The sequence below is a fragment of the Triticum urartu genome, chromosome 1 (genome assembly GCF_003073215.2).
Source record: "Triticum urartu cultivar G1812 chromosome 1, Tu2.1, whole genome shotgun sequence".
Taxonomy (NCBI): domain Eukaryota; kingdom Viridiplantae; phylum Streptophyta; class Magnoliopsida; order Poales; family Poaceae; genus Triticum; species Triticum urartu.
The window spans coordinates 198,996,028-199,016,722 of NC_053022.1; positions in this window are offsets into that span (position 1 = coordinate 198,996,028).

Sequence of the window (20,695 nt, forward strand, 5' to 3'; positions counted from 1 at the left end):
TTGCATACAATTAAGCGACAACCATATGGCTCCTGCCAGTTGTCGATAACTCGGTTACAAAACATGATTATCTCATACAATAAAATTTAGCATCATGTCTTGACCATATCACATCACAACATGCCCTGCAAAAACAAGTTAGACGTCCTCTACTTTGTTTGTTGCAAGTTTTACGTGGCTGCTACGGGCATAAGCAAGAACCAATCTTACCTACGCATCAAAAACCGCAACGATAGTTTGTCAAGTTGGTGCTGTTTTCACCTTCGCAAGGACCGGGCGTAGCCACACTCGGTTCAACTAAAGTTGGAGAAACTGACACCTGCCAGCCACCTGTGTGCAAAGCACGTCAGTAGAACCAGTCTCGCGTAAGCATACGTGTAATGTCGGTCCGGGCCGCTTCATCCAACAATACCGCCGAACCAAAGTATGACATGCTGGTAAGCAGTATGGCTTATATCGCCCACAACTCACTTGTGTTCTACTCGTGCACAACATCAACGCATAAAACCAGGCTCTGATACCACTATTGGGGAACGTAGTAATTTCAATATTTTCCTACGCACAAGCAAGATCATGGGGATGCATAGCAACGAGAGGGGAGAGTGTAGTCTACGTACCCTCGTAGACCGACAGTGGAAGCGTTATGACAACGTGGTTGATGTAGTCATACGTCTTCACGGCCCGACCGATCAAGTACCAAAACTATGGCACCTCCGAGTTCTAGCACACGTTCAGCTCGATGACGATCCCCGGACTCCGATCTAGCAAAGTGTCAGGGAAGAGTTCCGTCAGCACGACGGCGTGGTGACAATCTTGATGTTCTATTGTCGCAGGGCTTTGCCTAAGCACCACTACAATATTATCGAGGACTATGGTTGAGGGGGGCACCGCACACGGCTAAGATAACGATCTTCAAGATCAACTAGTGTGTCTAGAGGTGCCCCCCTGCCCCCGTATATAAAGGAGCAAGGGGGGAGGCCGGCCGGCCCTTGGGGCACGCCAAGGAGGAGGAGTCCTCCTCCTAGTAGGAGTAGGACTCCCCTCTTTCCTACTCCTACTAGGAGGGGGGGACTCCCCTCTTTCCTACTCCTACTAGGAGGGGGAAAGGAAGGGGGAGAGGGAGAAGGAAAGGGGGGCGCCGCCCCCCTCTCCTAGTCCAATTCGGACCAGAGGGGGAGGGGGCGCGCGGCCCACCCTGGCTGCCCCTCTCTCTCCACTAGGGCCCATAAAGCCCATTACTTCTCCCGGGGGGCTCCGGTAACCCTCCGGCACTTCGGTTTTCTCCGAAATCACCCGGAACACTTCCGTGTCCGAATATAGCCGTCCAATATATCAATCTTTATGTCTCAACCATTTCGAGACTCCTCATCATGTCCGTGATCACATCCGGGACTCCGAACAAAATTCGGTACATCAAAATATATAAACTCATAATGAAACTGTCATCGCAATGTTAAGCGTGCGGACCCTACGGGTTCGAGAACAATGTATACATGACCGAGACATGTGTCCGGTCAATAACCAATAGCGGAACCTGGATGCTCATATTGGCTCCCACATATTCTATGAAGATCTTTTATCGGTCAGACCGCATAACAACATACTTTGTTCCCATTGTCATCGGTATGTTACTTGCCCGAGATTCGATCGTCGGTATCTCAATACCTACTTCAATCTCGTTACCGGTAAGTCTCTTTACTCGTTTCGTAAAACATCATCTCACAACTAACTCATTAGTCGCAATGCTTGCAAGGCTTATGTGATGTGCATTACCGAGAGGGCCCAGAGATACCTCTCCGACAATCGGAGTGACAAATCCTAATCTCGAAATACGCCAACCCAACTTGTACCTTTGGAGACACCTGTAGAGCTCCTTTATAATCACCCAGTTACGTTGTGACATTTGGTAGCACACAAAGTGTTCCTCCGGCAAACGGGAGTTGCATAATCTAATAGTCATAGGAACATGCATAAGTCATGAAGAAAGCAATAGCAACATACTAAACGATTGGGTGCTAAGCTAATGGAATGGGTCATGTCAATCACATCATTCTCCTAATGATGTGATCCCGTTAATCAAATGACAACACATGTCTATGGTTAGGAAACATAACCATCTTTGATTAACGAGCTAGTCAAGTAGAGGCACACTAGTGACGTTTAGTTTGTCTATGTATTCACACAAGTATTATGTTTCCGGATAATACAATTCTAGCATGAATAATAAACATTTATCATGATATAAGGAAATAAATAATAACTTTATTATTGCCTCTAGGGCATATTTCCTTCACATCGAACCCCCACCAAGAACTATTCATCAAGAGGCAGCTTTGATTGGCTTTAGTTAGAAGCAGTAGGAAAGGAATCACTGGGGTTCAGTTAACAGCAAGGGATCAATCGGGGTTGATTAACGTAGCTAGTGCAATCGCTCGAGTTCAGTTAGAGCCCAATGCCTTGCTCGGGTTCAGTTAGAGCGCAACGCCTCGCACACACGTGCGTACCTGTACGAGAGAAACGCGCAAACCTCCGTTCATCGCTCGGCCCCGACCGCCCACCGTAACTGGGAACTCCCCGAAATTTTCCTCGCCCTCGCTTCTACCACGGTTTTTTTCGTCATGGAGGCCCCAAAGAATGTCATCCAGCCCCTCTCCGGCTCGCCCTTTGTCATGATTTTTTGTCATAGAAGTAGGATCCCACCACATCTATGATGATATCGGGTTTTGTCACAATTATCGTCATAGAAGTGTCATAAGCATGACAATTTTTTTTCATTCGGCCCAAAATGTCATGGATGTGTCTTTTTTTGTAGTGCTCCCTCGTCCGTTTCCGCCCTAAAGATTCCCCAACCCTCTCCCCCGCACGTACTGCCTCACCGGAGCCCGAGCTCCGCAGCCACGCCATTGCCGCCGCAGCACTCAACCTCAACCACCTCGCCGCCACTTGAGATCACCACCGTAACCCCCTCGCTCCTCCGCATCTCCCCATGCCCTCGCCCAAGCCCGAAACCCACCGGAGTGCCGTCATCCGCCGATGCCCCGAACGCCATCGCCGCCTCAACCTCATCGTCGTCCTCCTCCGACATCCCCGAGCTCCACCTGGGCCACCACCATGATCTCCTTCATCTGCTACATCCTCCCGACGAGTTCACCGAGCTCGCCGACGACCAGAGCGCCATCCCCGTCAACCACCGAAGCTGGAGCACCTTACCAGAGCTCGTCCGCCGCCGCTGTAAGCTCTCGCCTCTCCCTACACTGTCCGATCTAAAATAAATGACCTAGATTAGATCTACTAAATAGTTAGTTTTTTTACTAGATCGGTTTAGCTTCGGTATATTTATGGTCTAGATCTAATCGGTTTAGCCGGTCGGTTTTTGTTTTACTAGCACGTGTGGTTTTGTTAAGTATCGGCCGAGCGTAGTTTAGTTACCGAATGCCCATCTCTTAGCCCAGTAGCAGTAGGCCACGTAGCACCTGCCAGTTTTGTTTTGTTTTATTTTATTTCGTTTCTGTTTCAAAAACAGAAGAGTTCTGTTTTTAGAAAATCAATATATTTTAGGGTTTTAATCCAAATTGAGTGATTCTTTTTCCTGTAGTTTCAAAATTTTATGAAGTTTCCGTTTGTGCCTTTATTTTTTCAAAATTGAGTAGTTTAACTTTGAATTTGATAAAATTTAAATCACTAATTTGGTCATATTTTGAGTTTTACAAAGTATTTTTGGTTGATTCTTTTTTCTACGATTTTGTTATTGTTTTGTCTATCCAGTAGGATATAGTGATTTATTTTTAGTTTATTTTAAATTAGAGTTTTAGGAAAAAATAGTACTGTTTTAGTTCTAGTTTTGTTTTAGCCTTTTCTTTATAGTTTTAATTGTTTTTAAATTATTTCTTTTTGTCACTTTTGACAAATTTAGTTTTGTTTCTATTATTGAAAAGTAGACAATTTTATTCTTATTTTACAATTTTATTTTCTTTAGTTTTGTAGGAAAGCTTGTATAGGTCATAGTTAGAGTTTTATAAAAGCTTTTTATGTGTTTCTTTTTGCTACTAAAAGTTTATGAAAAATAATTTCTGTTAAATTAGTTGTTTACATTTTGTTTTCTGTTAATTTATTAGTTTAGTGTTTTAATTGTTGTTAAGGTTTTACTTAGGACGAAACTATTTTGTGTTATGTCTTAAAGTTTTCTTTATTAGTTTTGTTGTGTAGTTTTCCATGGTTTTATTTGATATCCCTTGTTGATTTTAATATGAGTGCCAGAATTGCTTGCTAGTTTGTTTGCTTATATGAATGATATGTCTGTTTAATATAGATTTTCAACGGAGTGTCGAATAGTTCTACCAAGTCATTGGTCTGAGAGCATTATTATCTTCATCAAGTAATACCAGGCAAGTTCACTTTGACCATGCTTTTAGTACCTATGTTTTATTGCATTTAGTGTCATCTTTGCAACAATCCCTCCAGTAGTGATATTGAATCCTTGTAGTTGAGTAGTATGCATGAGGTCGGAACCCATCACCCTGCTACCAAGCCCAGGACATTGTTTAGTTTTAAATGCTACGCTATAGTAGACGGGGTTCGTGTGAGTGTTCGTGAGTGGTGCGAAGAAGGAGGACTCTACGTCAATGACAACAACTTCATGATGGCATCTGCAAGGACTGCATCTTCAGGACCTCAAGGCTCGAGACAAGAATTCAATACACACTACTAGGTGAAGGATGGTTTAGATGGGCACCCTTGAGCAACCAGTGGATGACCCGGGATGCATGGAGAAGCGCCATGACATCTTGCGGAAAGCTTCACCCAGACTCAAAGAGATGGAAGAATACTTCATGCCTGGAAGCTTACCCGTGCAACCGCAAGTCATTATGGGTTCTAGCTTGGTTGATCTTAGTTGTGACTCTGGCTGGGACGATGCTAGCAGATGTAGAACTACATAGGATTCTGAGCACCGGACAGTGGTCAGTGGAACTCTTCAGAAGACCATGTTTCGTTCGTCTTGTTCTCAAACACCCTAAAGTGCGAGAATGTAAAAAGAGGGATCGAATCTTGCGGGTAAAATGTACAAACCTCTGCAGAGGGTTAAAACCTAATCGATTAGCCGTGTCCCCGTTTACGGACAATTTGAGCCTCTGGACTTGGAACTATCTTGGAACTCTCAACACCGGACTGATAACATAATTGTGGCCAACTTATGATGATTTGGGCTTTGGGACATCGGTTGGCGGAAGCATTTCATGATAGAAAACTCTGTAGTATAGAATCCCGATATTCCTTTGTTGTAGGGAAAATAAAATTAGCTTTTACACAAAAACCTCAGACACAGAGCCACAAAGCCATATTGCATATAGAATAGGTTATCATCTGCTTTCTCTTATTGTGATCTTGCCGGTACATTCAATGTACTGACCTACACGGCTGCAATGTCTCATGTTGCAGATATTTCTTCGACGAGTAAAAGTTACGATACAGGGTTACTGTCTACACTCAACTTGCCGATGGCGTTAATGGGACTCCACACCTGTTTGATTGTTTCCACTGAGACTTATGAGGTATATATCAATTTTACATTATTTATACATGTGATTGCACTTTGATATATATGTTGATGTACTGTGTGTGCCAGCATACTGATCCAGGGATGGCACAGATACACAGAGACTTGACCGTCTAAGGTCGGGTCGCTACATAGTGTGTGTGCATGCATGCACGAGAGGAAGTTAGTGGTACAATTATAAAGAGAAGACGACTGCGTGGGTGTAAAAGACTAGGTGAGGTCCTAATCAATGTAAAGTTGAATTCAAATATTTGAATAAGAGATCATGATGTTTGAAACCCATGCATGCATGAATATAATTGAGATATGCGCGTTGTGGTTTGTAAGCGAGCATGCTATAATGTATACACATTGAACAAGGTCAGACTGATTTGAATTTGAGATACCGATGGCAGGCATCGTTTGGCCACATTGCATCCGTGCATGGACACACTATTCAAATTGGAGATGATGGGTGGCTTTCGCATCACATATCTATATCTCTACCCCTATATAGTGTGCGAATAACTTTGAAAGATGGTCTTTGGATGAAGCCAATCCGATGGTGCAGAGATGGCAAATTTGAGCACTACTAGCCATTGGATATCATGTAGCAGTCCACCAGATTTTGCCACACGTACAATCTAGAAGACTCCATGGTTGAACTTAAGCATAATGCACAAACCTCAAACCACAAGCACTTCTCCTTTGTTCTAGAATCTTCCGTACCATAATTGCCCAAAAATTTTTCTACATGAATTGCCATTATTTGTTTTTTAATTTATGCTTTACAACGCACAATTCCATCAATCTTAAAATAGATTGGCTTTTTTTGTAAAAACTAATTGATTTGGAATGAGATGAACTATAAGAATTAAATGAACATCTACATCATGCATATATGACTCAAAGCATAGATGATATAATGTGCTATTTATTCATAATTTGGTTGCCAAATCTCATGCGTGCAATGCACGTGTACCTTACAAGTCTAAATGGTGTTTGTGTGCTTGAGTTGTGCGTGTTAAACACATTGTAGGTAGTATCATACATGGTTCAGATTCCGAACATCTAGCTAGAGCATACATGTACTATTGCTATAAAATGGATACATATATTTGAATTTGAGATCGTATGTACATGTAGTTCGTATTTATATAGGAATTTACTAGTCCTATATTCATGTCATGTGTTGTGAAGATAATATTTAGATGGTTGTATAACTAACGCGAGTACAATCCCATTCAAACAGGGAAAATGTACTCAAATTTAGTCCATATGCTAGACAACACGATTTTTTTATTGTTGAGGGAAGTGCAAATTGATTTGGTACTGTACATGTTATGTTTGTTGTCTCGATTTTTTAGTTTTGTTGTTGTTGTATTTGAATGCATTTCTAGTAATATAGTAAAACGGGACATGGCTCTCTCTAGTGAGGTGCGAATTGTCTTTTTTTATACACATTAAGCTTGTCCTACCGAAATTTCAAGCTAGCATCTCTGTCTATCGTGCTGCGAAACTCCCGCCTCTTCAACCCGCGCCTTGTTATCCTGAAATTTTAAGATATATCTTTGTCTCATTGAGCTCCGGAAACTCCCTCCATCGCAACCCACGCCTTGCTATCCCAAAACTACAACACGCGCGAAAAATCCCACCTCCTGTAAAATCCCGACACACGAAATGCCCGTGATACCCATGAACCGAAAGAACCGCCTAGCTCAAGTCGGTGGGGGTACTTTTGTAACTTACCCCACATTTTGGACAAGCGCGTCCCTAAGACATGGTTCCCCCTCCCATCCCATCCGCCCACCCATTCGTACACTGAGGCTTCGAAAACCAGCGAAGCTCCACACCCTCCTCCGTCCACCACCCAGCCGGAGCCTCTTCCCCGACGACGTCGTCCACAACAACACCTCGACGTACCTTATCCATCGCACTAGATGAGGATCCGTCGTCGATCTCATCGTCCCGTAGGTTCAGCCACCCCGTCCTCCACCTCCGAGGAGCTGCCCCAACGTTCCCCTCACCTTTCGCGCCACCTCCATTCCCACACCGCCGTCTTCACCTGCACCACCAGAAGAGCAGCTTCATCACCGATTCCTCGGATAAAGCTAAGGCCTAATCGGCGCAACCAAAGAGGTTCTACACTAATCACTGCATTTTCTTCTTGATTTGATCTCACGGTGCTGCCGGTGCTGGGTCCCGAGCCGACATGGCGCAACTCCATCCACGGCAGCGTCACTGGCCACTTCCTCCATGGCATCACTCCCTCGGCGGTGACGCCGTCATCAGTAGGAGTTGCTGCTGCTTTGGCTCTCGCTCGCGCTGCTGCTCTGCTCTTGCTCTCGGTCCCCTGCCTGGTCTGCTCTTGCTCACGTTGTTGCTCTCGCTCTTGCTCTTGCTTACACTGCTGCTCTACTCTTGCGTGCGCTGCTGCTGCATGAGCAGAAGATCCTGCTCTCGCTTGAGCCCCTGCAGCTGCTACCCGAGATGCTGCTACACGACCAGCTGCCCCGGCTCTCGCACGCGCTGCTGCTCCGGGCGCTACTGCTGCTCCTGCTTTTTTGCTACTAGTGCATTCAGTTTCGATAGTAAAATTTAGTTCCGACGAAAAATTCAGTTTCGACAGTAAAAGTCAGTGTCGACAGTTAAATTCAGTTTCGATAGTTAAGTTCGGAGATGAGTGGGTGATGTATTTTACATCTAGCACTTTGTGGTTATGTATTTTACATCATATATTGGAGTTGATATTAGAATTCCACTCAGGTTAACGTTGTCTCTCTTGTCATACTTCAGCCTTGCCTTCGTACAACTCACCGGAGCTGCTCCAACGACGAAACCTCCATCAGTACCCCCGATTCCATCTCCAGACGCCTAAGATCTTCTTCCCCTCCTTCGACAGCCAAATCAGCCGGAGCATCCTCACCGACCAACCCAATCACATTGAGATCGACATGGCTTCGCCAAAGAGGTTGTACACTTGTTGCATCGCTTTTTTACTCTACATGTTATATATATTGTCCACTAAGCACATGTAGTAATGTGAAATATGATTATTTTCTCCTACTATATGACAAGCAGTGAGGTACCAGGCAACTTAGCTATCCATGATGGACTCTCTTGAATGCCATCATTATTTATTTCTGCGTGTTTGAGCTGTGCATTTGTAGATGGGCCTGGGAGTTGAGCTAGCAGGGCAGTGAGCTGGGTCCAAAGTAGTAGAAGTAGCACAAAAACATTTTTTGAGTGTAGGATTTTCCCTGTTCAAGCCTGCCTACTAGAATCGCCAGTGCTTCAAAGGAAAAGTGAAGGAAAAACATTGGAATTGGAAAGTTTCCTATGGTACTATTATTCATGCATTTGGTTCAAAGGAATGGAGCAAAGGAAAACAGCAGGATTTGTTCCTTTAGTGTCTCCTTGAAAGCAAAACCGTAGGAATTTTAATATCCACTTGTCCTCCTTTTCGAATTCCTATTCATGAAGCACAAGGCTAAGAGATAGTAGCATAATAGCATTATAACCGTACACTTTCTTGTGGTTTGACTTAATCTCACCACGCTTCTTTGCATCATGTGATCTTCAAATTCTTGTGAACCAAACACCTAGATTGGTAGAAATCCTGTGTTTTTAAATTCTCTATTTTGCACGTGCATTCCCATCCTATTCCTGTGTATTTCCTATCCCTGTATTGTTAGAATCCTCCAATTCAAACAAGCCATTACAGAATTACTTCTGTTTAAGATATGTGTCAAAGAAAACCTTGTGTGGTTTGTCTCGCTCCTACTACGCTGTGTTCCACCCCAGCTCAGCTGCTCCAACGACAGAAGGGTTCACCACAGTAGAGATCCGCCCTCCATACTATCTTTCGCCGCCTCAAATCTTCTTCCCCGCCACCGCAGCCACAAAAACTGCATTACCATCATCAACTGCGCAGATGACCCTGAGAACTACACGGGTCCGCAAGAGAGGTCGCACTCTTTCATGTCTGCTTACATTATGCGTCGCTTAATATTATGACATGCTACTTTATCATCCTTTTCACCAATTAGACGCCGAGTCAGGTCCAAACTAACGCTCAAACTTGAGTTTTTAAATGGTTGTGGGGTACATATTGGGGCAGCAGTCAATACTATCTATCTACTATCTGGTTAATCTTGGGTGTCTACTATGAGTTTCATGTTGGGTGGAAACAAACATTAAAGGGGCCATTATCTGTATTTTTTTAACTGAAGTGTCGGTGTACTAAAGTAGGGGTACCCTTAGTACCCCGAACTTGTGCACGGGCAGTCGCAGCGTCCCGCGGCAAGGCCTGCCAGGTCACCGCCAAGAACCTCCGTGGTCCCTTTGAAGACCATTCAAGAACAAAGTACTCAAGACAAGACCCCGGCAAGAGGAGCTTGCCGGGAAGAAGGCAAGGCCCCGGCAAGAGGAGCTTGCCGGGAAGGCCATCAGAAGCGTCCCAAGGCCCCGGCAAGAGGCGCTTGCCGGGAAGGCCATCCAAGGCATTCCAAGGAACTTGCCGCGGCACACTACGCGCCCCGGCAAGGCCCGGTGAGCAACAAGCTCCCGGGAGAGACGAGTCGGCGGCCGCGGCAAGGCGCTTGCCGCAGCAAGCCCCCACTCCATGCCCGCGCTCCAGCACATCCACCCACGTGTCGCTCCGGGGCCCCTCCCGAGCGCACGTGGCAGGAGGCTGTGCAGCTAGGGGCGTGTGGTGGCACGCAGGCGCTGACAAGACAACCATCGTGGCAAGACGGTGGCGTCCCTAGCGGTCCCTCTCGGTGCTGTCTAGGCGACACAGACGGGCATTTAATGCCCTTGTCCCCTGCCGTCAGGGTTAGGTATGATAGCACTGTAGCAGCTAGCTGTGCCTACTACAGCACCTAGCTGTGCCTATCCACATCACCTTTTCCACTTTTGCCCTCCGTTGCCCTATGTCGGTAACCCCTTGAGCATATAAAAGGAGGCCCAGGGCAACGTAGAGGGGGGTCGGCCATCTCGAGAGCTCGAGCGAGGTTCAGCAATTCCACACACTCACGCTCGCTCCCGAGCTAGAAATCAATACCAATCCACAAAGCAGGAGTAGGGTTTTACGCATCCGTGCGGCCCGAACCTGGGTAAATCGCTCGCGTGCTTCGCCTCGATTTACTCCTCGCACGACCAACCGCCCGCTTGCTTCGCCTCGATCTGCTCTTTGCGCGACCTCCGCCCCCCGCCGAACCAAAAGGGACCCGGTCCGCCGGTCCCATAGGTGCCCGTGGATCAGAAACCCCGGCATCTCTGGCGCGCCAGGTAGGGGGCGTCGAAGTTGTGTGAATCAGATCCGGCGTTCTTGTGGGCTAGATCTTCATCTTCTTCATCGATCTTCACCATCTTCATCAACATGCCACCGAAGAAGAAGGTTTCGGAGGCAGCTGCTCCATCCGCGCTGAGCCACCCGCCGCCGGAGCAAACGGATGGTGGGGCAGGCGCCGGCGGAAGGGCACGCACTGACGAGGGAACTCTTGGTGCTGCCAGGTCCCAGGGCAAGGCTGCGCTGCCCATCGGCGGCGTGGCCGGCTCCCACAACGACCGGGCGCACTCCAAGACCTCGGCGTCCGTGCATGCACCGCGCCCATCTCAGGAGGCACGGGACCGGCAGCGTCATGGTACTCACGGTATCATGCGCTTGCTGGATCAAGATCGAGCTGGTGGATCCCAGAGCGCCCAGGACCACCATGCGCGTCAACAAGCCGGCGCGAGCGAGACGCGGTCGCCTGGACGGGATACTGCTCCTCCTAACATGGTTAGGAGTCCGAGCGTATCCCGCTCCTCGCACCGTTCGCTACCGCCGCCCGCCACCGCAGCGGAAGCTCTGGCATGAGCTCAGCTGCTACTAGACTACCCTCCAGCGGCGGACAAGATCGACGACTGGAGGGCCACTATCCAGAGTCTCATCAGCTTCGCCAACGGCGACACTCCTCGGCAGCCGAGCACGTTGCAGCCGCAGCGAGTCAGCCAGGCGCAAACCGGTGGAGACAAGACTGGTGGGGGTGCAACCACTATGCACTCCCCACCCCGAAGGCCAAGATCGCCGACCCGCCGGATCCGCCACGACAGCGACTCCACCGCGTCGTCGGATCCGTGAGCTCGTCGCGACCAACGACAAGTTCTTCAAGAACGGCAGCGGGAAGACGCTCGTACACGCATCGAGCGCCGGAGAGAAGCGCGACGTCAGTCAGACCAGCGCGCTGGGCCCTCTGTCGACATGCATGCGCCAGGGGAACCAGGCGACTTGCCGTACCCGGTAGGTTGCCCTGCGTTCACTCGTGAGCTGCGGCAAGTCCAGTGGCCCAGTACGAAGAACTTCAAGCCCGACGTACCAGAGAAGTACGACGGCAAGTTGCATCCGTCGGAGTTCCTCAGCATCTACACCATCGCGGTGCAGGCTGCTGGGGGGCGGGATGACAAGATCCTTGCCAACTACTTCCCATTGGTACTCAAGCCCAACGTCAGGTCCTGGCTCATGCACTTGACGGACAACTCCATATCCTCCTGGGCTGAGCTATGCCATCAGTTTGTTGGCGCCTTCACAGGCGGCCACAAACCTCATGGCCAAGAGAGCGATCTTCATCTGCTCGTCCAGAAGGAAGGGGAGCCCTTGCGCCAGTATATCCAGAGGTTCAGCCGTGTACACCACAACATCCCAAATATCCACCCTGCCGCGGTAATCAGCGCGTTCCATCAGAACATGCGTAACCGCAGGATGCGGGAGGAGTTGGCGATGTGCAAGATTCGGGACGTCAGCGAGCTTTATGCCCTGGCCGACAGGTGTGCACGCGCTGAGGAGGGGAGGAGATTCCCCGGAGAAAGCACTGGAGTAGGAGGATCTGACAGTGAGGATGCCGCCCCGGCAAAGAGAAGCCGGCGGCGCAACAACAGGAAGAAGCAGAACAGCGAGGTGCTGGTCGTTGAGCAGTCCAGCAATGAAGGTGACGCCACGAAGGCTACAGTTGGTAGCTCCGGCAAGGAAGTTGCCGCGTGCACCAACTATCAGGCTGTGGCGGTCGCCGACAAGCGGGACGGCTCCGGCAAGCAATACTGTAAGATTCACCACACCAAGGGCCATGACCTCCAGAACTGCAAGAAAGTTGAGCAGCTCGTCCAGCAACAGAGGGCTGAGTACGAGCGGCGCGACAAGGAGAGAGCCCAAGGGGGTGCCGAGAAACCTGGCCAGAAGTGCACCGGCCAGGAAGGACGCCGCGGCAAGGCCAAGCAGCGGCAAGGAGACAGACCTCCCCGCGGTCGCGACAACGACGAAGACGACGGTGGGGATGAAGACATGGATGACGGTGAGACCAGTGAGCAGGAGTTTCAGAAGGCCACAGAGGTCTTGTGCGTTGACGGGGGTGCTTCCCTGCATACCTCGCACCGCCAACTCAAACAGTGGGTGCGGGAAGTCAATGCAGCGGAACCACCCATCGAATCGCGCAAGCTTCTGAAGTGGTCCAGCACGCCTATCATCTTTGACATTGAGGACCACCCTGATCGCACAACCGCGGTCGGGTGTCTGCCGATGTTGGTTTCACTAACCATCCGCAACCTCAAGGTCACCAAGATGCTAGTCGACGGCGGGGCCGGCTTAAACCTGATCTCCTCCGCTGTGCTCCGAAAACTCCAGATCCCTGACGGCGAGCTCGAAGAGACCGGCACATTCCAAGGAATCAACCCGGGAAGGAGCAAGCTGAAGGGGAAGGTCACGCTGCCGGTAACATTCGGCAGCGGGTTAAACTTCAGGACTGAGAGGGTCACGTTCGACGTTGCCGACCCGTTGCCTTACAATGGGATACTTGGCCGTCCAGCACTCGCCAAGTTCATGGCGGCCTCTCACTACGCGTATAACGTGCTGAAGATGCCAGGCCCGATAAGCGTCATTTCTGTCCCTGGCAACAAGAAGGACGCTCTTATCTGTGCGACAAGATCTACCGGGAAGCAGCAAGCCACGGACAGAACGCAATCCACTTGCCGCTGAAGCTCCCGGGAACGAAGAGACCAAAGCCCGGCAAAGAGCTCTGATGCCCACTCCGGCAAGCGCACCTCTTCGGAGTGCTTGCGCTGCGTCAAGGACGCACCATCGAGCTCCACCGGCAAGAAGACCAAGTCCGGCAAAGGCTCTGGTGCCCACTCCGGCAAGCGCACCTCTTCGGAGTGCTGCGCTGCCGTCGAGGACGCACCATCGAGCTCCACCGGCAAGAAGACCAAGTCCGGCAAAGGCTCTGATGCCCACTCCGGCAAGCGCGCCTCTTCGGAGTGCTGCGCTGCCGTCGAGGACGCACCATCGAGCTCCACCGGCAAGAAGACCAAGTCCGGCAAAAGCTCTGGTGCCCACTCCGGCAAGCGCGCCTCTTCGGAGTGCTGATCCCCGGTGTTCCCAGGAAAGTGATTTAGCACCACCTTGCCGTCTGTCCTCATGCGCTGCCCGTCAAGCAGAAAGTCCGGAAGCAGGCGGTGGAGCGCCAAGAATTCATTGCGGAGGAAATCAAGAAACTGGAAGCAGCAGGCCTCGTCAGAGGAGTGCTCCATCCCACGTGGTTGGCCAATCCTGTAGTCGTGCGCAAGGCAAACGGGAAATGGAGGCTTTGCATCGATTTCACCGATGTTAACAAAGCTTGTCCCAAAGACCCATTTCCTTTGCCACGCATTGACCAGATTGTTGACTCCACAGCTGGATGTGATTTGCTTTCGTTTCTTGATGCGTACTCCGGGTATCATCAGATCTTCATGGCAGAGGAGGATGAAGAGAAGACCCCATTTATTACTCCATGTGGCACGTACTGCTTCATACGGATGCCTTTTGGATTAAAGAATGCTGGTTCGACATTTGCAAGAGTAGTCCATATTGCTCTTGAGTCACAAATACACAGAAATGTGGAAGCATACATGGATGATATAGTGGTCAAGAGCAAGGACAGAGCAACCCTGATCCAAGACTTGGACGAGACTTTTGCAAATCTGCGCAAGATCAGCCTCAAGCTCAACCCAGAGAAGTGTGTGTTTGGAGTTCCCTCCGGCAAGCTTCTGGGGTTCTTCGTGTCTCAGCGGGGGGTTGAAGCCAATCCCGACAAGATCAAGGCCATTGAGCAGATTGAAGCACCGAAGCGCATCAAGGATGTACAGAAACTTGCCGGTTGCGTGGCTGCTCTCAGCAGGTTCATCTCTCGGTCTGCCGAGCGCGCCTTGCCATTTTTCAAATTATTGAAAAAGGCAGGTCTGATGAAATGGACTCCGGAAGCGGAGGCTGCGCTGCAAGACCTGAAGAGATACCTGTCCTCCCCTCCAATACTTGTCGCGCCTAAGCCACAAGAGAAGTTGCTGCTGTACATAGCGGCAACCAATCAAGTGGTTAGTGCTGCGTTAGTGGCAGAGAGGGAGGCGGATGAGGAGCCAGCAACCGCGGCAAGCGCATCCAGCGACAAGCAGGGCGCTTCCCCGACAAGCTCCGGTCCCGACAAAGATGAACCCGTGCTGATACACGAGGAGATACGGAAGAAAACGGTGCAGCGCCCAGTTTACTTTGTCAGTTCCCTCTTGCAGGGGGCTAGGTCAAGGTACTCTGGTGTGCAGAAACTGCTTTTCGGCCTTCTCATGGCCTCGAGAAAGCTGCGCCATTACTTCCAAGCACATGAGATCACAGTGGTCACTCGCTTTCCACTGAAGAGGATACTGCAGAATCCTGAAGCGACAGGCAGGATTGTTGAGTGGGCACTGGAACTGTCAAGCTTTGGTCTCAAGTTTGAAAGCACTTCAACTATCGAGAGCAGAGCATTGGCAGAATTCATAGCGGAATGGACGCCAAATCCGGACGAAGAAATCCCGGAGACGAGCATCCCCGACAAAGAAGCAAGCAAAGAGTGGCTGATGTACTTTGATGGTGCTTTCTTGCTGCAAGGCGCCGGCGCTGGTGTGCTGCTTATCGCGCCCACCGGAGAGCACCTCAAGTAGATAGTCCAGATGCACTTTCCCAAGGAGCAAGCTACAAACAATACTGCAGAGTATGAGGGATTGCTTGTCGGTCTCAGGATCGCGGCGGACCTTGGGATTAAGAAGCTCATTGTCAGGGGTGACTCACAGCTTGTCGTCCGCCAAGTAAACAAGAATTATCAGAGTCCGTTGATGGAAGCTTACGTCGACGAAGTGAGAAAGCTAGAAGAGCGCTTTGACGGCCTGCAAATGGAGCACGTTCCGAGAACTCAGAACGCCATTGCTGATGGCCTGTCAAAGTGCGCCGCACTTAAGTTACCTGTAGAACCAGGGACCTTTGTGCTCAAGCTGACTCAACCGTCCGTAACACCATCAACTGGACAAAGCAAGAAGAGGAAGTTGATTCCTGGTGACTACCTGCCGGCAGAGCTTCCCGAAGCCGCCGCCAAGAAGGTCCCCAAGATCAACACCGAAGGCGCTGAGGAGCGAGATGCTCCGGCAAACCCCAGGGTTTGTTCCGTTGAAGCAGAAGCTCCCGGCAAGTTTGTCGCGGGATGTCACGCTCCGGCAGAGACACAGCTTCTCGCCGTAGAAGCAGATATTCCCGCAGCAACCTCCAAGATCAACGCCAAGAGCGCCGGTGAGCCAGATGCTCCGGCAAGCCCTAGGGTTTGTTCCGTTGAAGCTGAAGCTCCCGGCAAGCTTGTCGCGGAACGTCAAGCTCCGGCAGAGACACAGCTTCTCGCCGTAGAAGCGGACGTTCCCGCAGCAGCAGAGTTGCCTTTAGTCCTTGTTGTCGAGCCACAGGCTCCAACATGGGCGCAGCAGATTGTCCGTTTCCTTCAGACAGGAGAACTTCCCGAAGAGCAAGAAGAAGCCGAAAGAGTAGCCCGCCAGTCAAGTATGTACCAGTTCGTCGACAAGACGCTGTACAGAAGAAGACTCAACGGTGTGAAATTGAGGTGCATTCCCCGGGAAGACGGACAGAAGCTGTTGGCAGACATACACGGAGGCATATGTGGTCACCACATTGGCGCAAGAGCACTCGTCGGCAAAGCATTCCGGCAAGGTTTCTTCTGGCCAACAGCCCTCCAGGATGCAACTGCACAAGTAACCAAGTGTGAAGCGTGCCAGTTCCATTCCAAGCAGATACACCAGCCAGCTCAAGCTCTCTAGACGATCCCTTTATCCTGGCCATTTTCGGTCTGGGGGCTCGACATCCTCGGCCCCTTCCCCCGAGCTGTCGGGGGCTTTGAGTACTTGTACGTCGCAGTCGACAAGTTCACAAAGTGGCCGGAAGTGGAACCAGTGAGGAAGGTGACCGCACAGTCAGCCGTCAAGTTCTTCAAGTCGATTGTTTGCCGCTTCGGGATCCCTAACCGGATAATCACCGACAACGGCACACAATTTACAAGCCACACCTTCATGCAGTACATCCAAGATCTCGGTGCCAAAGTCTGCTTCGCTTCTGTTGCTCACCCAAGGAGCAACGGTCAAGCGGAGAGGGCAAATGCTGAGGTGCTACGCGAGCTCAAGACCAGAACTTTCGACAGGCTGCGCAAGTGCGGAAGAAACTGGATCGAGGAGCTACCGGTGGTTCTTTGGTCGATCAGAACGACGCCAAATCGAGCCACTGGACAGACACCCTTTGCTCTAGTCTATGGAGCAGAGGCAGTTACCCCCACGGAACTCGTATACGGGTCACCTCGAGTGCTCGCTTACGATGAGCTTGAGCAAGAGCGGCTGCGGCAAGATGACGCGCTGCTCCTTGAGGAAGATCGTCTCCAGGCTGCTGTGCGAGCTGCTCACTACCAGCAAGCTCTGCGCCGCTACCATAGCCGCAGAGTCAGTGCCAGGAGTTTCGAGGAAGGCGACCTTGTTCTTCGGCGCGTTCAGTCGGCCAAGAATTCCAACAAGTTGACGCCGAAGTGGGAAGGCTCTTACCGGGTGAAACGAGTCACAAGGCCTGGCGCTGTCCGCCTTGAGACCGAAGATGGCATTCCAGTGAGCAACTCCTGGAACATCGAGCATCTTCATAAGTTTTACCCGTAAGGCGCGGTTGTCGGACCCCGTCCGGCAACCACCTTTCTGTACGAGTCTTGCCGCTGTTGCATGTGATCCTCTGTACAGAGCCAGGCGCAGACCCTGAGCACCAGTAAATGAGGCCCTGCATACCCCGGGGGCTATAGCATGCATGCTAGATTGAGTCTGAGTCTCGTCCTTGGTTAGGGTCGATAGTCCCTAACAGCGGCTAACCCCTAGCTTAGAGGTCGAGTGTCCGTCCCTTTGCTTTTCCTTCGTTCGCAGGGCTCGCACGTCCTGGCCAGACCACCTGGAGACGAAAAGGAGAAGAAGGGCACGCCGGCACCTGGGCCCCGGCAAGAACGCCGGGGGCTGCGGATGCCAAAATGTCACCCCCGGCAAGCCAGAGTTGCCGGGGGCTGCAATATCAGATAAGTCTTTCATCCCTCTTCATGCATCCTCCTATGGACTGGGGAATGTGAAACCGCGTTTCTTCCCAAAAACTGCCGTGCTCCCCCGACTCTAGGCCCTGGAGCGCGTTCCCGGGGCCAAGTTTGGTCGTAGCCGCGACAGCGAAGGGATGAAACGGGGAGGCCGCACCCACCTCGTTCCCGCCTCCGTCAAAGGCGCGAGAAAGGTCGAGCGACGTGGGAAGGCGGCAGGGCCTGTTGCCGGGGACGTCTGTCCGAGAGACACCAAGGATCTGTTCCTTGGCGTGGGTTCAACCCGCGAGGCAAATAACCCGGCAAACTTCCCCTTTTCATTAAAAACATCCCATGCAGGTACAGTCCATAGAGGATGAAAAACATGAAAGAGAGGATTACAAGATACAGCTAAGGCCCGAGGGCTTACAATTAAAAAGATAAGGTGCCCGTAATCCTTTTCCTGTCCCTCTCTTCAGGAGGTAGAACAAGCAGGCGAAAAGGGAAAAGGGGCGCCAAGGCGAGCTACAGGTGCCAGAAGACACCAAGAGAACATCCCGGGGGCCGGACGGTGATGGCGACGCTGGGAGAAGGGTGCGAAGGAGGGGCGGCAGGACGTCAGCACGCTGTCGAGGGCACCACGCCCTCGTATTCCGACCTGACGGCGTTATCGCCAGCCCTCTTCCCCTTCCGCGACCTCCCTACGCCAGCCGCCCAAGGAGACGCCCCCGGGGAGTTCAAGAAGCCGGCGCCGCGGATGATAGGGTCGCCGGTGCCGCACGAGACGGCGCCCGACACCTAGTCGGAGCCGCCGTCCTGCCGCCCGCCACCCTCACCATCACTGCCGCTCTCCTCCTCGTCACTCTCGCTCGAGGAGGTGCCTTCACTATCGGAGGAGCTGTCCACGCAGCACTTCGCCAGGGTGCCGAAGCACCCGAAGACCTTGACGGAGAGGAGATCGCCCTCCACCAGCTTAAAATGGAAGAGTTTCGGGCGGGTCCGACTCCATCGCGCTCGCGAACGGAGCTGGAAGCCGGAGGCGACGATGAGGCGCCCGGCGCAGCTTGACGAAGAACTCGCAAGGGTTGTCCCATATATGGACCGCCGCGGGGGGAGGAGCCGCCGGCGGGGGCGAAGCTGGCGCGTCGCCCCGTCCGCCTCTTCCCCGAGCGCCTCGACCTCGTCCTCGACCTCGTCCTCGACCTCGTCCACGACCTCGCCCCCTCCCTCTTACCCTTATGGCTGGCTCTGCCACCACGAGCGAGGAAAAGGGGAGGGTGCGCTGTCTGGCGGCGACCCTCGCCACCACCGATGAAGGTCCAGGATTACCTTTCTCCATGGCGAATGAGAGAAAGGGGAGCAGAAGCTGAAGAAAGGAGGAGACGGGAGAGTGCAGGCTTCGGTGCTCCCTTCCCACTCCTTATAAAGGAGCGAAGTGGGAGCCCAGCCGCCCCTCTCAGCGAATCAAGGCACAGGAAGAGCAGGGAGGCGGGCCGACCCGCCCCCTCTGCTCGCAACGGCCCAGGTTCCCGCTCCCGCCGTCCGCGATCCCAAGTGCATGGGAGCCGCGTGGCGGAGATGCAGAACTGAGGCGACGGATGGGGCGGCCTCGCCCTACTCCGTGATCTCGGGGAGTGGGCGCTTCGGAAACCGCGCACCGGCCCCGTCCAGTAAATGCGCCATGCCCCCACGCCTACCTCCGTTTGGAGAAGAGGGCGTGGGCCATTCCCCTTCATCATGGCTTGACGCATGCTCGCGGGGCTCAGCCCCACGCGCGCGCGCCACTCGCGTCACCCACGACGCCGCGTTTGACGCGCGCCGTTCCGAGCATGCGCGATAGAAGCGGAGAGATATTCGGCGTGACCTAGGCCGCGCGTGCCCGTGCACTGTTTTGGGCCTGGCCCAACAGCGCTCGGCACCGTGTCTGGCCCAGGCCCGGGGGCTCCTGTCGGTGTACTAAAGTAGGGGTACCCTTAGTACCCTGAACTTGTGCACGGGCAGTCGCAGCGTCCCGCGGCAAGGCCTGCCAGGTCACCGCCAAGAACCTCCGTGGTCCCTTTGAAGACCATTCAAGAACAAAGTACTCAAGATAAGACCCCGGCAAGAGGAGCTTGCCGGGAAGAAGGCAAGGCCCCGGCAAGAGGAGCTTGCCGGGAAGGCCATCAGAAGCGTCCCAAGGCCCCGGCAAGAGGCGCTTGCCGGGAAGGCCATCCAAGGCATTCCAAGGAACTTGCCGCGGCGCGCTACGCACCCCGGCAAGGCCCGGTGAGCAACAAGCTCCCGGGAGCGACGAGTCGGCGGCCGCGGCAAGGCGCTTGCCGCGGCAAGCCCCCACTCCACGCCCGCGCTCCAGCACATCCACCCACGTGTCACTCCGGGGCCCCTCCCGAGCGCACGTGGCAGGAGGCTGTGCAGCTAGGGGCGTGCGGTGGCACGCAGGCGCTGACAAGACAACCATCGTGGCAAGACGGTGGCGTCCCTAGCGGTCCCTCTCGGTGCTGTCTAGGCGACACGGACGGGCATTTAATGACCTTGTCCCCTGCCGTCAGGGTTAGGTATGATAGCACTGTAGCAGCTAGCTGTGCCTACTACAGCACCTAGCTGTGCCTATCCACGGCACCTTTTCCACTTTTGCCCTCCGTTGCCCTATGTCGGTAACCCCTTGAGCATATAAAAGGAGGCCCGGGGCAACGTAGAGGGGGGTCGGCCATCTCGAGAGTTCTCGCGAGGTTCAGCAATTCCACACACTCACGCTCGC